The sequence below is a fragment of the Alexandromys fortis genome, unplaced genomic scaffold (genome assembly GCF_014885135.2).
Source record: "Alexandromys fortis isolate MF-2015 unplaced genomic scaffold, M_Fortis_MF-2015_v1.1 scaffold_15, whole genome shotgun sequence".
Lineage (NCBI taxonomy): Eukaryota > Metazoa > Chordata > Mammalia > Rodentia > Cricetidae > Alexandromys > Alexandromys fortis.
In genome coordinates, this window is record NW_026067911.1 from 11,171,450 (window position 1) to 11,188,350 (window position 16,901).

Here is a 16,901-nt window from a genome sequence, read left to right on the forward strand (position 1 = left end):
CTAACAATAGAAAGGGTCCCCTGTGTTCAGCTGAGCTAACCAAAACTCTAAAGTTCAGAGAAAATAGTTGGGCCTTCCTGCTTTAATGCTCTGTTTGACTTCCCTGCATTTCTTCTCTTCTTAAATCCTGTCCACGTTACATCTTAGAGTTCAGTAGCTGGTTCCACATTGCTGAGCACTCAATGCTCAGGGTAAGGTAAACACAATTCCTTTATAGTCTTTCCCAATCCCTTCTGATTAAATACTGTTCCAAAGGTCTAAGTGAGAGCCAAGGCCTAGAAAGCAGCTGCAGCCTAATTGCTGTTGGCATTCCTTTTTCCTCTGGTCTGGATATGATGTTTCTCTTTGTCTTTTTTTTTTTTTTTCATTTAAACTTCCTTGAATTACTGTAAAAATGTGTCCTTTAGTTTGACAACATGTAACCCCACCCAATACACTTAAATTAGTCCTCAAATGAATATGAGATTTAGAAATTAGTATTGGTTATCAAGCATCTTCATTATGGTTTTTAAATATTACTTAATGCATCTGAGGAAAGAACAGAAAAAAGTAATCATTTTAGAGATATATAGAAGACCTATAGGAGAAAGCAAATGTTTAGCATTTGTGTTTAAATGTCAAATTTTCATTTGGCTTGTTTTATCACTTTGTGTCTAATATTGTAAGTTCTTTGTTAGCTTAAAGAACTTGCCTTCAGAAAAATATTGATGAAGACTTTAACCAAGTAAAACATATGCATGCCTCAAAACCATGAACAAAACAGCATCAGACTTGGCACAGAATAAAAACCTACCTTAGTCCCCTTTGGCTGTTCCTGTTGTTGCTTTTGCTGTTGTGGCAGGATATCAACTCTCTACGTAGCCTAGGAGGACTTTAAACTCCTTACCTGGCAACTTCCACCTCCCGAGTGTAAGAGGTAGGCCATGTGCCACCATGCTTCATTCAAAATCAAACTATCTCTTTCCTCCAACTCACCATTCTGTTCTGTTCAATTTGGCATCAGTATGCTCACCGGCCAGAATTTATGACATTGCAAGGCAAGACATACTCCTCTGCTCAACTGTAAATTGCGTGACCTCTGAAAACCGTGTGGTAATTACCAAGACTTTCTAACACTTTCGTCCAGTCAGCTTTTATGCAGCATATGTATTAATGCCTTTGAAAAATTTAACACCTTATCCTTTTAGAGGTGCATTTTGACTCAAAATATTTAATTAACCATTGACAGACTCCAGGCAGCGACTATGTGCAAGGTTGCCTTGCCCAGTCAAAAATGACCTGTTGAACTATGAAGGGACAACTTATATTGACACCTTCTATCTAGGAGTCTTTATGACCATTACCAGAATACTTCAAAACTTGTGCTGTAAATTATTTCCCAACAAATGTAATATACTTTTCTTATTCACACACGGGCATCAGTAATTGCTTAACTAACACTTTAATACTACTTAGACATCGGTTTATTCAAGTTAATGGCTAAATTATATTTTCGAACAATAATTCCTATGACTTATCAGCATAGTTCTTTGTCACTGGTCTGTCAAAACACACTGGGGAATATTTTGTTCAAGCCCCAAACTCGTCAGCTCCACCAACACAAGGTCATGTGAAACTGATAGTTTTTGAACCCTCACTGGCTACCAGTCATCTCATTGGCAGTGATCTCAGGACAGAGACTTGGGGTTCAGTCCTCTCCGTGGATCATGATCATTTTGTTTTATTTTGGAATTCATACAAATCCATTCAACCTGGCAGCCAGAAAGGTATCTGTATTTAGTGATGGTACTCTTACTCTCCTTGTAAAAGACTTCTTTGAGGTCAACATCAGATCAATAGCACACTGAAGAGTAGATCTAGACTTTCCTAGGTCACAAAGACAAAACTCATTTTTTCACTCCCAGCTTCCATCCAGGGGGTGTAATTCCCAGCAGCTAAATCATTTTTTCTTTTAAGTTCCACCAAAAAATACTGATTTATTTTTTGTTTTTTTTTTTGTGACAACATCCAGCTTGTGGAAAACCTAAAAATGCTTGATGTTGCAGTGAATTCCCTAAAATACAAACGCTGTTTAACATTTTTTCTTGAGGCAAGGACAAGCAATGTTGTTTTCATTCAAGTTTTGACCTTGAGATGTATTTTTTCAGAATATCTGGCCAACCAGAATTCAGTTCTGAGTATCACATTGTAACTATCGGAATATATCCAAACAGGGTTGTAATATAGACAGTTATCTTTACATAGGATGATTTATCCTGTACTTTAAATAGTTATCTGTGAATTATCTTTTATCATTAAATGATAATGCAGAGACTCACTAAATATTACATATAAAAATGCAAATATTGCTTGACAAATTCCAAAGCTCAGTTTATTTGACAGAGAGTCATTAGAAAACAATTATTCCTTATGTACAAAGGTTAAGTTAAAACTACAAATAAATATGATGGATTGGTGTGTTTGGGCCATACTATAAAATAAGATTACTGATAAATAAAGTTGCTTTGCTGTTTTTGACTCCTGTTAAGTTTTAATATACTGCCCATAAGTATTTTTATCTTCTATAACATTAATTTACCCTAAGATTGTAACAAATTAAGTGACAATTAGGTTTAGAAAATTTCTAAATTACCTTACCAGTAGAAAAAATCATTTCCTTTGGTTGCTGTTGTTTTGGTTTTGTGTATATATATATATATATATATATATATATATATGTATGTATGTATGTATGTATGTATGTGTGTGTGTGTACGTGTGTATAATTCAGACCTTATGAATTCTAGTTAAATTACCACACAGAAATTGTTTCTATTTTTGCATTTAGGCTGCTGAAAATTTCAAGAATTGAAAGTACACAATAATTTTAACTACATAGAATACCTTCTTTCTCATTTACCAATTTTTAAATGTTTAATGAATTTGCCTTGTCAGTAGCACACACACTACTCCTCTTTATTACTAAATTCTCCTCTTATATATGTTATTATTGTGCACTATCAAGAAGAGACTGGAGGAATTGGGTGAACATTGGAGAGAGAAATGGATATTTAGGAGGTAGAATGTGAAAGAGTAAAATTCAACTCTATTCTAGTATACGTATTTAGTCTGAAATGCCTTTGTATAATTACAGTGGGGTTATCAAAATCATATGCCAGAATTTTCTCAATCTCTGAGTTTCAGCTCTCAACATCTAAAAGAGGGAACCTTAACTGAATAAATGCCCAGATAAAAGTAGCCTCTGGCTGTATCTGTGAGGCATTATCTTACACGCTAATTTCTGTAAGAGGGACTAGTTCACTGTGGTCTGTTCCACGTCGAGAGAGGTGGACCTGGACTAGATAAGAAAGGCAGAACAAGCCAGAGGAAGCAAGCCAGTACGCAGCATTCTTCCTGGTCTTTGCTACACCCTGCTCTGAGTTCTCTCAAAGATGGACTGCAACACAAAATAAACTTTTTCCTTCTCTTAGACGGCTTTGATCAACATTTTTTAACATCAACAGAAAGCAAAGTAGAGCACAGATAGTTTTGTAATGCATTTCATGGACAAATTAAATATTATATTTCAAGGTAGAATTATGAAGTTCATTTCCCTGTCCTCATTAAGAATTTTCGATTTGAAAAAGGCAACTCAATTTATAGAATATTGAATAATTTGGGTGTTGTTGGGACTAATGAGTCCTGGCCTTCAGCTGCTCTTCCCTCCTAGAACCTTCTAATTAAAGTTACTAGAAGCTGTGCCTAGCTTAGAGCATCAGAGGATGGGATTTTCACCTGTTGGCCATTGAATGCAGTGTATTTAAGCCTCCATGGTGCTATTAAAGAGGGGCTTTTGGTACCAGTGGTTAAAGATCTGTGTGTCAGTCTGTCTCTGTGTGAGTATTCTCAACCTCCAGCCTTTTTTCCGAAGCTCACAAACTGGGGTCTCGCGCATAGAGCACAGACCGGGGCCACGGTGTGTGGCAGGGTGTTTTTGTTGTTTTCCACTATTTGGCTAGTGCTATTCTGTTTTAGTGGGGAACACCATCAAAGTGATATGTCTTTCTTATGGTTCACAGCAGAAGGCACATGATGTGTGCTTTGATGACTGCTTACCTATGTTTTGTTTATTCAAGGTGGTTGCCAAGCTCCTTCAAAGACCCACTTTGTTTACAAACTCTTTATTTACATGTTTTAATCATATTAGAAAAGCTGATATTTGAAATATTATCAGCGTTTAAATATAAGCAGATAAAGCGTTAGAGAGTTAAAATGTCATTATTATAATTTAAGGAAAACATAATATGTAAATCTCAACCAGCTATTTGTTAGGCAAAACAATTTCTCCAAAATATGCAATGTTTTTCTATTGTAAAGATAAGCTTGACCATTTTGAAATATTATTATTATTATTATTATTTTATTACTTAAAAAATACCAATCCAAATTCCCACCTCCTCCTTTCCTCCCACTTCCCTCCCACTCCCTCCACACATCCTTCCTCTCACCCTCCTCCAATCTTAAGAGAGGGCAAGGCACTCTGCTCTGTGGAAAGTCCAAAACCCTCCCCACTTCATCCAGGTTGAGCAAGGTATACATTCAAAGAGAATAGGATCCCCAAAAGCCAGTACATGCAGTAGAGGCAAATTCCAGTGCCATTGTTATTGGGCCCTCAGTCTGCCCCAACTGTCAATCACATTCAGAGGAACTAGTTTGATCCCATGCTCATTTTTTCCCAGTCCAGCTGGATTTGGTGAACTCCCACTAGCTCAGGTGCACTGTCTCAGTGGATGAACCAACCCCTCATGGTCTTGACTTCCTTGCTCATAGTCTCCCTACTTCTGCTCTTCAGCTGGACCTTGGGAGCTCAGTCCAGTGCTTGGATGTGGGTCTCTGCCTCTGTTTCCAACTGTTGTTGGACAAAGGTTCTATGGTGATGTTTAAAATAATTATCAGTTTGACTAAAGGGCGAGACCAGTTCAGGCACCCTCTCCTCTATTGCTTAGGGTCTTAGCTGGGGCCATCTTTTTGGATTCCTGAGAATTTTTCTAGAGCTATATTTCTTGCTAACCCCGAAATGGCTCCCTCAATCATCTTTGAGATACCATCTTACATCTGTCAGAATGGCTAAAATCAAAAACACTAATGATAGCTTATTCTGGAAAGGGTAACGCTCATCCATTGCTGGTGTGAATGCAAACTTGTACAAGCACTTGGAAATCAGTGTGGTGGTTTCTCAGAAAATTGGGAGTCAACCTACCTCAGGATATAGCAATACTACTTTTGGGAATATACCCCCAAATGCTCAATCATACTACAAAAGCATTTGTTCAACTATGTTCATAGCAGCATTGTTTGTAATAGCCAGAACCTGGAAACAACCTAGATGCCCCTTAACTGAAGAATGGATAAAAAATGTGGCACATCTACACATTAGAGTACTACTCAGCTATAAAAAAAGCCATGTTGAATTTTGCATGCAAATGAATGGAATTAGAAAACACTATCCTGAGTGAGACAATCCAGACCCCAAAATATGAATATGGTATGTACTCACTCATTAGTGTATACTAGCCATAAACAAAGGACATTGAGCCTATAGTTCATGATCCTAGAGAAGCTAAGTAATGAGGTGAACCCAAAGAAAAACATGTATAGATCCACCTGGAAATTGGAAACAGATAAGATCTCCTGAAAAAAAATGGAAGCATGGGGTCACTGGGTAGAAGAAAGGGAAAAGGGGAAGAGGAGGGAAGAAGGGGAGGGTTGGGGAAAGCTTGAGGGAATGGGATAGTTGAGATGGAGGAAGGACAGATATGAGAGCAAGGAAAGAGCTATCTTAATTTAGGGGACCATTTTGAATTTTAGGGATGGGCTTGTTTTATGGAATAAAGCTTTACTCAAGTTGCTCATATCTTCCCAGAATTCTAATTTTTATAACCATATACTCATAAGCACAAGATGAAGATAATAATAAAAACCTACTTGTTGCTCATGGCTTAACCTCCAGTTTCTTTCTGTTCTTTTGTATTTACTCCAGGCAAGTAGTCTATCTGTCTCTGTTTCTGTCTGTCTATGGTGGTAGTCATTTGATAAAGTTAGAGTATAACCCAGGGTTTTCTGTGGTTACTATTAGGCAGCTCAATAGAAGTGCCTGTAGATATTTTAAGTGACAGAATTATCTGATTCCAAAGACAATCAACCTCTGGTCCTACAGTAGTACTTACCATAATGGTGGTGGGTTTAGGTGACAGTTTATTCTCAAGGTTTTTCTGTGGGAATGTTTCAAGTCAAAATGGGGACTGCTATCTTCCACTGACCCTTCTCTCACTCTCAAGCAGCAGTTTGACTTTTGGTGTTCTTTACTGCTAAATGCAGTCTAAAATTGCTGAGCTCGTATATCAGATAGAGTTGGGAGCAAAGTTGAAACAAGCTGTTGAGAGACTGAAGGAAGAATCTTTGTTGTTCAAGGGATATTTTGGCAGTGGGTGACATCTGTATTTTTAGTTAGACATCGCCATCATCATATTAGTTGTTGATATCTGCAGAGATCTTTGGAAACACCTGTTATTGATGGTTTCCACTAGTAGTTCATCATTTTAACCACAGCTATTTCAGAGTTCTACCTATATTTTCTAACATCTGTGTCATGAGAGCCTGTTCCTAGTTCTTGGAAATGTGTCATTCATCTTTATTTTCAGTGAACCATTTGATTTGTGACAGTAGAAATGAAGATAGTTTTAAATTACCACACAGCATGCAATTTTCCCTATGGGGAATTTACTCTTTGGATCTGAGGATGTCTAACAAGGAATTGATCTGCTGATGGTGGACTTATTCACATTACTGTAAACAAAGAGTACTTGATTCTATAGAAAGATCACAAAATCCTACACATTTATCTTTTTCCATAGTTCTTCGAATTGCAATATCCTTGATCATGAGGAGCCATCAAGTGAATAACAGGACCATATGAGTAACTAAATGCAAAAAATATATTCNATGAATGTCATAACATTAAAAAAAACACTTATATTCACTCTGTTCACAGACAGAAAAGATTATCTTGAGTCCAGAATGGTTAACAAAAGTAGAACAATATTGGGAGAAAAGAAATTAAAATAAATGGGAAAGAATTTCTAAAAATAATTGAACTAAAATATAAAGCATCCTCTTCAGAGAAGACAGTGTCTGTGTTTCTAATGTTCTCTGATACAAAAAAATACAGAACCTCCACAGGAACGTGTGTTCTAGGAGTGTGGATAGAAAGATGCAGGATGAATCTGGACTAGCGTGTAGTTCCAGAAAGTGGTGAATTATAAAAACAAGCAAACGACATGATGTCAGAATCTATCATGTCAGTATCAATACCGCACAAGAACCATTGAACCCGAGTTCTCTCAGCACTACTAGAGAAATCTGAAAAAATAAAAATAGTATCAAACTCAACTTAAAGAGCAAACGCAAAATGTGTATCATATTGAAAAGTAAATGTTGACTGTCTTGTCAAGGGAGCTGCCGTTTTTCTCCCACGTTGCTCCTATATATGCTTTAATTCTTACTACTTATCTCAATGTCAGTTATTAAGAGTTATATATTTACACTAGTATGATTTTTTTTAGCTACTTCAATGCCATCTATGTGGTTTTGGAAATTTTTGTTTACTGTATATCTGCAGTTCTTTTGTATTTTTTTATTTGATCAGATTTGCACTTTTATGCCTAACTACACTCAATTGTTTTATTTTTATTTACCTTAGTAGAAAGTATTTTCAAAATCCAATGATGAAGTGAGGTAACTATAATTTCAAATATGTCCTTTCTCTGAACTTTCTTTAAATGTAACATTTTAGTTGTTTTGATTAAATGTGATGGGACTGGACCTAGAAAATTGTTAGCTACATTGAATGGATTGGGCATGCTATACACAAACACACACACACACACGCAGACACACTTATATACATATATTCTTGCATATATATGTGTAAAAAATAAAGAAAAAAACAGGCCACTAATTTGAAAGAGAACAATGAGGGTCATGGGAAGGGTTTGAGAGAAGAAAGGGAAATGACAAATGATTGAATTGTTAAATTAAAAAAAATCATGAAATTGTTACTTCTTTGAGATTTTCACATAATACTTTTGAATCCAACTTATTTGAAGTAGAATCATCACACTTTGTCTTCTCACACATTAATATCCATTCTTTTTAATTCTTTACAAGAGTGATTTGATTATGTTACATGAACAGTAAACAATGATGTTGAAATGGACACTAGATAAACAAACATAGTTGTGCTTATTTATACAGATAGACAGACAGAAAAAGAGGGCGAGAGGAAAAAAAGAAAAAGTAGTTTGAATTGAAAGTACATGCCAAAGGTATGCCAGTGTTTGATAGGTATAACAAGTAGACTCAAAAAAGATAAAAAAATTAAATCAAAACAAAAATTTTATATTCTGAAATTTGATGATATATATAGCATGAATACTATTTTTATTTTTGTGTTTAGGTGTGTACTTTCATAGGGAACAGGAAAGTCAAATGAAAAGACATGAGCCACAGAAACAGATCTGCATGTTTCCTGTGTGTTCAGGTGACTATTTCAAGTAACTTGGAAAAGTTTGAGTAATTGAGGGAAGTCACTTTGTAGTAAAAACAATATATATTATTAAATATAATTGTGCCAGCTTAAAAATCTCTTTGTTCTTTAAATATTCTGCCTAGATAGGAGCTGGGAACCTGTCTCAGCTGCAACAATAGCTATACAGTACTGGTAACAGTTTTCTGTGTACCCATAGGTAAGGAACTGTCAAAATCATCAAACCTTGAAATTCTCTACTCCTACTCATCCTTTTATTCTGTTTAACCTTTTGTTTTAGCTATTTTTATTCTTAAAAGAGTAATAAATGCACATAGTTTAAAAAGTCAACTAGCACTACAAGGCTATAATAAAGCACTCAGACACTATTGTCTCAGCCATTGTCACCTGACTTCCTATGGACAATGTGTCACCTTTCCAAAGAGGCTTCGTTCTGTGGATTTTCATATTTAAAACTTGTTTTCTTTAACAGCTATTTCTTGAACTATGAACTTATTTTGGGCTTCAATTTTATGGAAGACAATGAATTCTCACTCAATTGTGAGTCTTGTTTCATTTTTCTAAGATAATTTTATCATTAATACTATTTACCATACAAAGCATTTTGTTTTAGTATGATAATAAGTTTCATACAGATTATCTGTATCTCTGTGTTTCCTATTGATAAGGATTGGAGAGAAAATGATGGCCTAGTATGCCCAAGGGAGAGTAATTCTGGATGCATGTATCAGGTAATTTGTGAGTGTGACTATTTTCCATGAGATTATCTACCACATGGTCAAGTATTTGACAAAATAAATTAGTAACATTTATTCATGTCTTCTCTCCTGGATCCTACTGTCTTCTTATTTTAGTTGTGTAGGTGGCTAGATTTTGTGTCTCTTTCTTTTTCTTTTAACTCGATTTTCAAACATATCAAACATGTTTACTTGCCTCTTGAGATAAAAATTTATGCAAGTAAATATTTTAAGCCTCACTACTGTTTTGAAAATAGCTTCGTTCTATGTTTTCCCACTTACTTTGTCACAGTTGCAAATGTTTTTAGGTGTAATTTTCCCACATAATTGTGATGGATTTGTCTCAATGTCTTATTACTTCCAGGGTTAAGGAATTTATTTACTGATATCTGTGGATAAAACTTTCTATTTTTTAAAATTTGAACAACTTTAAGACTGTTTTTGATCATTGGTTTCTAAAATCACATTAAAATGCACCCTGAATGTATTTGATTTCTTTTTGTTTCTTTTTCTAGGTGACTAGTAAATTATTTCATTACATTTCTGAAATATTTTTCTGTCTTTTTTGGAAATCAAACTGAGAACTAAGCCATCACCATCCCCCCCCCCATTTCTCACTCCTAATAGATTGAGCGGGAATTCCCACTGTCCCACACCCTCACCAGAATAGGATACAGCCAGTGCTCTTAATTTTAGTCATTGTTTTAAATTGCATTCCCCTCAGTATATCCAAGGCACAGCAGTCTCTTTTCAAGTGCATAAGTTGCCCTCTGCATGACTTTGGGAACAAGCCTTCCTACTCCTTATTTGAACTATTAATTTTCCTGATGTTGAGTTTTGAGCGTTCATGTTTTGGATGCCATCACTTTCTCAGATATGTCTGTTATAAATGCTATCTGTCTGTCTGTGACTGTCTTCGATTGCTGTGATGTGGCCTTTTGCAGTAGAGTTTCACCCACTTTTCGTCATCCAAAAAGGTGTTGACATTTTTCATTTTCTTTGACACTGTGATCTAGGTATATAGATATAAAGCTATGATCTAATGCACAAAACATGTAACATCATATACTATATGTGTACTTTTAATTCATATATATATATGATTTTATATATTTTTCTTATAAAATTTTTATACATATAACACATTCTACAATGTGTTGATTCTCATTTCCTTTTATTTTCTTCCCATAATTTACACAATATATTTTTCCTTGATTTTTTTTATTATACTTAACACCATATATTACATATCAAGTCCCCCAAGAGCCAACAATTTGCTTCCCTTGACTATGTAAGAGTAACTGTCACAGTGAGTTATTCTATCTTTTTCTGTTAGGTTAGTGGGTGTAGAGACAATTCTAAAGTCACTTCTGGGGGCTGGAGAGATGGCTCAGAGGTTAAGAGCATTGCCTGCTCTTCCAAAGGTCCTGAGTTCAATTCCCAGCAACCACATGGTGGCTAACAACCATCTGTAATGGGGTCTGGTGCCCTCTTCTGGTCTACACACACACACAGACAGAATGTTGTATATATAATAAAAAATAAAAAAAAAATAAAGTCACTTCTGGTTTGAAACTGTTCTTTTTAATTTCTAAAATTGTTATTCATCATTTCAGTTTCATCCACATATAAATAAATATCATGAAATACTAAGGCTTGGGCTCCTGAGCTAGAGAATCCCTCACAAACATTTACAAATTGGCCTCTAAGGTGATTCTAGAGCTTGTCAAGTGGACAATGAAGAAAAGCCATCACACATTTTGTCAATAAATGTGTATTATTGAAGGAACTAAACTCATGGTTTAGTGTTTAGTCAGAAAATATAGAGAACAATGAGATAGGACAAAATGTAGCTTCTCTAAGTGAAAAATAACCTACATGTAATTCTTATTTGCTAAATTCCACTGATATGAGTCTGCTACACAAAACATTTGCAAGTGACAATTCTGGGTCTCGCTGTTTTATGTTTTTGTATAAATGTTACAAGTAGGCACAGGTCGATAGAATTTAAGTAATCTGACTTTTTAAAATCAATTTCTGTGCTATCCTTTAGCTTTACATTAAGGAATTTTAAAACTCGTCCCCAGAATGCAGGTTACTTACACATGTCCATTTTGACATGAGCACATGTCTATGAGTTCAGGTGTCCTGAATAAGAAAATAATAGGAAGTGATTCAAAGTAACTTCTGTGAAGAAATATAGAATAAGTGAAAACACAATGTATTTGAAACATGTATATGCATATTTCAAATATACCTGTATATATTTGAATACCAACTATAACTTTTACAACCAGTTAGAAGTTAGATGATTATTTTTCAAGTAGTGGATTTACTTCTGACATTCTGGCATTAAGTGATAATAATTACCATGTTGACTACTACAGGGCTTGATTGTTTTTTTTTAACAACTTTCTCTTTTCAACCTAGTTTTCCTACTCACCTCTAGTTTTTGCACCCAGAAAGATTTTTCTTGTCTGACCCTTGAGGAGGTGAACAAGGAAATGATGGGACATCTTGGAAATGTTCTAAGAACACTCTCTAGTAGGTAGATAGTAAGGGATGAAACAACAAGATAGTTTCAGTTCCCAAGAAGAGGTAATAAAACCTTAAAAACAGGCCAATGCCAAAGAAATTATTTCAAAGTTTGCTACCTGTAGGAACTGGGAATGGAAAATGGAAAAATAAAAAAAAAAGAAAATTCACAATGGGGTTTTTGTGGGTGTTGGCAGAAAGGAATTATCAGCAGGAATAGATAAAACAATTGAAATTTTGATTAAAGGAAGGTGTGATAAGTCATTAGTGTCAGGAAGAAGAGAAATTGTATGTTAAAAAAATCTGTATGTGTGGGTTTCTGTGTGTCTGTATGTCTGCAATATACATACAGGTGTCCATGGAGGACAGAAGATAGTGCCCAAATCCCTGAAGTTACAGGTAGTTGTGAACTGCCAACATGGGTGTTGGGAACTGAATTCAGGTCTCAGGAAGAACAGCAAGAGCTCTTATCCACTGAACCATGTCTCCAGCTTGCCTTGTCGCATTTTACACCGCATTTCCCCCTTCTCTGTAACGTCACTTGATTGGCTGATGAGGCAGAAATGCTTAGATTCCAATAGACCATGCTGCACTTCTCATGAGATTTTTGAGATAAAATAGAAAGTTGGAGTCAGACTACTTCTCTTTTGAACTACTTTTGCAAACAAAAAATAAACTCTAGAAACTTTGCAAAATAATGACAAGAAAATATTAGTGTATTCAGATTTTATTCTACATTTTAATAAGAATGTTTAAAACTAAACAGACGTTTTTAATGAATAACTTACAAAACAATAATATTTTCTCATGTAAATTCAGGTATATTAATTGTGGAATAAAATATACAAACTTAGAGAGAAATTTGTGTTTATTCAATAAATTTTTAATGGGCTCACATTATTGAAATATATGGGCTATATCATAGCTATACCTGATTGTAAACTATGTTGGACCTGGAACCAACTCTGAGCATGTCTGAGAGGGCAATCCTTTGTAATTTGCTGAGGAGATGGCCATCAGCTTCTCCCAATAGAACATATGCTTTGAGTACCGAGAGAAAGCAATAGTTCTTCCATGCCTGCCTATATCTGTGTCTTAGCTGATTTTATGCCAACTTGATACAAGCTTGAGTCACTGGAGAGAAAGGAGCCGCAGTTGAGAAAATGAATCCAGGTGGTAGGGAGAGACGGGGAAAGTGGGGGATTGGGATTAGTATGTAAAATGGAAAATATATATATATATATATATATTACTTTGAACCAGGTATATATATTTTTTAAATATAATTTTTTTATTGAAAAAAAAAAGATTTCCGCCTCCTCCCCGCCTCCATTTCCCTCCCCGTCTCCCTTTTCCCCCCTCCTCCCTCTCCTCTCCCCCTCCCCCCCCACTCCTCTCCCCCTGCCTCTCCAGNGGAGCACTGGACTGAGCTCCCAATGTCCCAAGGAGGAGCAGAAGGAGGGAAAATATGAGCAAAGAAGTCAGGACCACGAGGGGTGCACCCACCCACGGAGACAGTGGGGCTGATCTATTGTGAGCTCACCAAGGCCAGCTGGACTACGACTGAAAAACCATGGGATAAAACCGGACTCTCTGAATATGGCGGACAATGAGGGCTGCTGAGAAGCCAAGGACAATGCCAGTGGGTTTTGATCCTACTTCATGTTCTGGCTTTGTGGGAGCCTAGCCAGTTTGGATGTCCACCTTCCTAGACCAAGATGGAGCGGGAAAAATATATTTTAAATAAAAAAAAAATGTTTGGGATCTAGGCAAGTCTTTAGGGCATTTTCTTAATTAGTGATTTATAGGGGAGCACCCAGCCCTATTGAATTGTGACTGATCAATAGGGGAGGGCCCAGCCTATAGTGAGTGGTAGCATTCCTCAGCTGCTGGTCCAGGTGAGCAAGTCATGGGGAATAAGCCAGTAAGCACCACTCCTCCATGGCCTCTACATCACCTCCTGCCTCCACTTTCCTATTCTATTTGAATTCCTGCCCTGACTTGCTTTGATGATGAACAATGACATGAAAGTGTAATCCAAATAAACCTTTCCTCCCCAAGTTGCTTTTGGTAATGCAACAGTAACCCTAAGATGTTCTACCTCTTTTTGGTATGCATGGCCCCATGGTTGATTTTACTGCCCTGTTCTTCACTTCTTCACTGACATAAATACCCTGTTTCTTTGACAAACAACCCTCAGTGAATCCTTCAGGCATTCAGCACCAGATTGTGATTTTTTTCTGACACCAAGACTCACGGGCAAATCAGCTACTGTGTTCTCAGGTTCTCTGGAGTGCAGATAATTATTGTTGAAGTGTCAAACTCCTATTAGGTAATCTCCCTTTATAGTATGTATTCATCCTATTAATTCTGTTTCTCTGGAGAACCCTGCCTAGTACACTATAATAAAAGTCAAGCCTAGAAAATATGTATGCAGATTAGTGTTATTGTTGAAGCTCAAAATGAAGTGAGTCATGACAAAATGGATAGAAGATAAATGTGGGCTTTGATTCTTCTCTCTTAATGACATTTTTTGACTAAGCTGAGATCTTTTGGTCTACATGTTTGTTCAATAATGGCGTAATCACCATGACTAAGAAGAATTGATTCCTTATCAATGCAAGAGCTCATTCATGCTTACAATGAATTTCAGTGACTCTAAAGAACATTGGCTTTGCTTGTTATTGATAACATCATCAGTTACTCATATGTGGATCAGCCAAATGTCTTATTTTGAAAGCCTGAGCAGATGAATCAGTGACTTGCGGTCTTCAGTACAACCTCCTGGTGATCCAGTCGGTCGCCCCATTGTACGATTCTATTTCTGTCACTGGGCTGACTACCATCACTGGCATATTTAAATATCAGAGACTGTTACCTTCTACTCAGTACTCATATATGTGGATTCAGTATGCTTTCTTAAAACTTTAATGTATAAAATTTATATTTGAAGTTCTTTTCTGCAAAACACTGGGTAAGTTGTTTTAGACTATGCAGACAAAAAACAGTGAGTCTCATCCAAGGTGATTTTGTACATGTGTGTGTACTTTTGAAGTGAAAAATAGAGAGCACTATAATTCCAGATAGACAGGGGAATGAATAAGAGTTGATATGGAAATTCAAATGGAAAGGAAACAATCTGTGAGCTAGAACATGCAGTATATTTGAAGTGAAAAGTCAATTTTATGTTTTTCAATCTAACTTTGAAGAAATACTAGACACAAATTCAGGATTTCATATTTGTTATTTTACAGTTGACACAAAATAGTCCTTTCGAGAGGTGGATAATATTCATATCACTATTCCATTATACTAATTCACAATTTCTTATCTGCTTCATACTTTTAAATATTGATGATATCTTATTGCTTATTTAGGTATAACAGTCTTGTCAAACTTGATGTCTCTAAAAGAAACTGAAATTTTACTTTCTACAAACCTACTGCCATAAATTTTAATTCCATGTTCAAATTATGTAATATTATCACTAGTATGATTTAGAACACAGAATTTATAGGATAGCATCTTGGTTATTTTCTGATAATTTTAATTGGAAGTTTTCCCAAAACATCATTTCTATAAGCTCTGCATTTCTCTTGCCTAGGTACAATACTGTTGTATTTTAATTCCCCACTTTCTTCAGAGTGACAGTAAGTTCTATGCCTTAGACTTAAAACTATGATCAGCCTTAGTCTTCCTTAAAGGTGGGTACCCAAAGGACCTGCCTTTCACATATTATAAATCTAGTGCCTCAGCCATGCTCACTTCTAGCCTAAAAACAGCACAATGAATATTATTATTAATTCCAATTGTTTGGCATAAAGAGCTCCAGAATTGGGAGTTGGGTTATTATTTATGACCTAGGTCTTCTCCATATTTCTACGGACGTCACTGTCCATGCAAGGCAAGGGTGAATTGCTGTGAGCCGGTGCATTCTATTGCAATTTTTTGTGCTACTGGGCATTTCTTTTTGACTCACCCAGGGAATTTCATCTTGCTTAATGGTCAGACTCTCCTGGTGACAGACAAATCTGTCCTTGAGCCCATCAATTTTAATATTCCATTCAGAAATCCCCTTCGGTTGTCCATCTTTTATGCTAGTTGAATACTGGTACACAGAGTTAGGTCCTGGAGTATTGAACATAATAGATTTCCAGTATTTGCTCCCCATAACTTACTTATCAGCCTCAGTTTCTGCCATACAACAAGACCTCATTTACTGTTTTCATTCACATGTGAACAAATAGTCCTACTTGGCCTCTATTTTATTACTGAAGTGATCAACCAGAAGCAATTAATCTCTATTCAGTCATGTGATATTAGTGGAAGAAGTCAGCTAAAAAAAAAAAAAAAAACCCACAGGAATCCTATTGAAAGAGAAAAAAATTAGTGGAGGGTGTGATAATAAATTAAATAGCAGTAGATGCCACAATATTTTGGTGACATGTTCCAAGTTTATGACATTAAAATTATTAAAAAGGTAAACAACCACAGCACACACACACACACACAGAATCATAAACATACACATATACAGTATATTCTTGTGCACATGTACAAGACTGTGTACACATCTTGTAACAGTACTTACAATGAATTATTTTGTATAAAACTCATGTTTATGTTCAAATTTATTTCAGCTGCTTCCATTTACTAGAGAAAAATAGACTCTTAAATAAGGGGTATGTGAAGAAGAGGGAGGTAATAATATTCTCATAGTTGTGAATCAGTTACAGAGCCAGCTGATGCTCAGCTATTTAGCAAGAAAATAACTCTTGAAGAGGGTTGTGAATTAGTCTGGCTGAAACTCAACAATTTTGGGGGGAAAACCATATTTAGCCAAGAGGAAGTAAAGGACTGAGCACTGTTAAAGATTTAATGAAACAGATGGCCCATTGTTGTTCAATGGAGCCACTACAATCAAGTTTGTTTTTAACCCATTTTAAAGACTTGCATATATTGATGTCTCGGAAAGTAGAAGCAGACCCTAGAGAATCTATCCAGCAGGAGTATTTTTGTTCTCAATGGCTGAATGATAGTTGTGA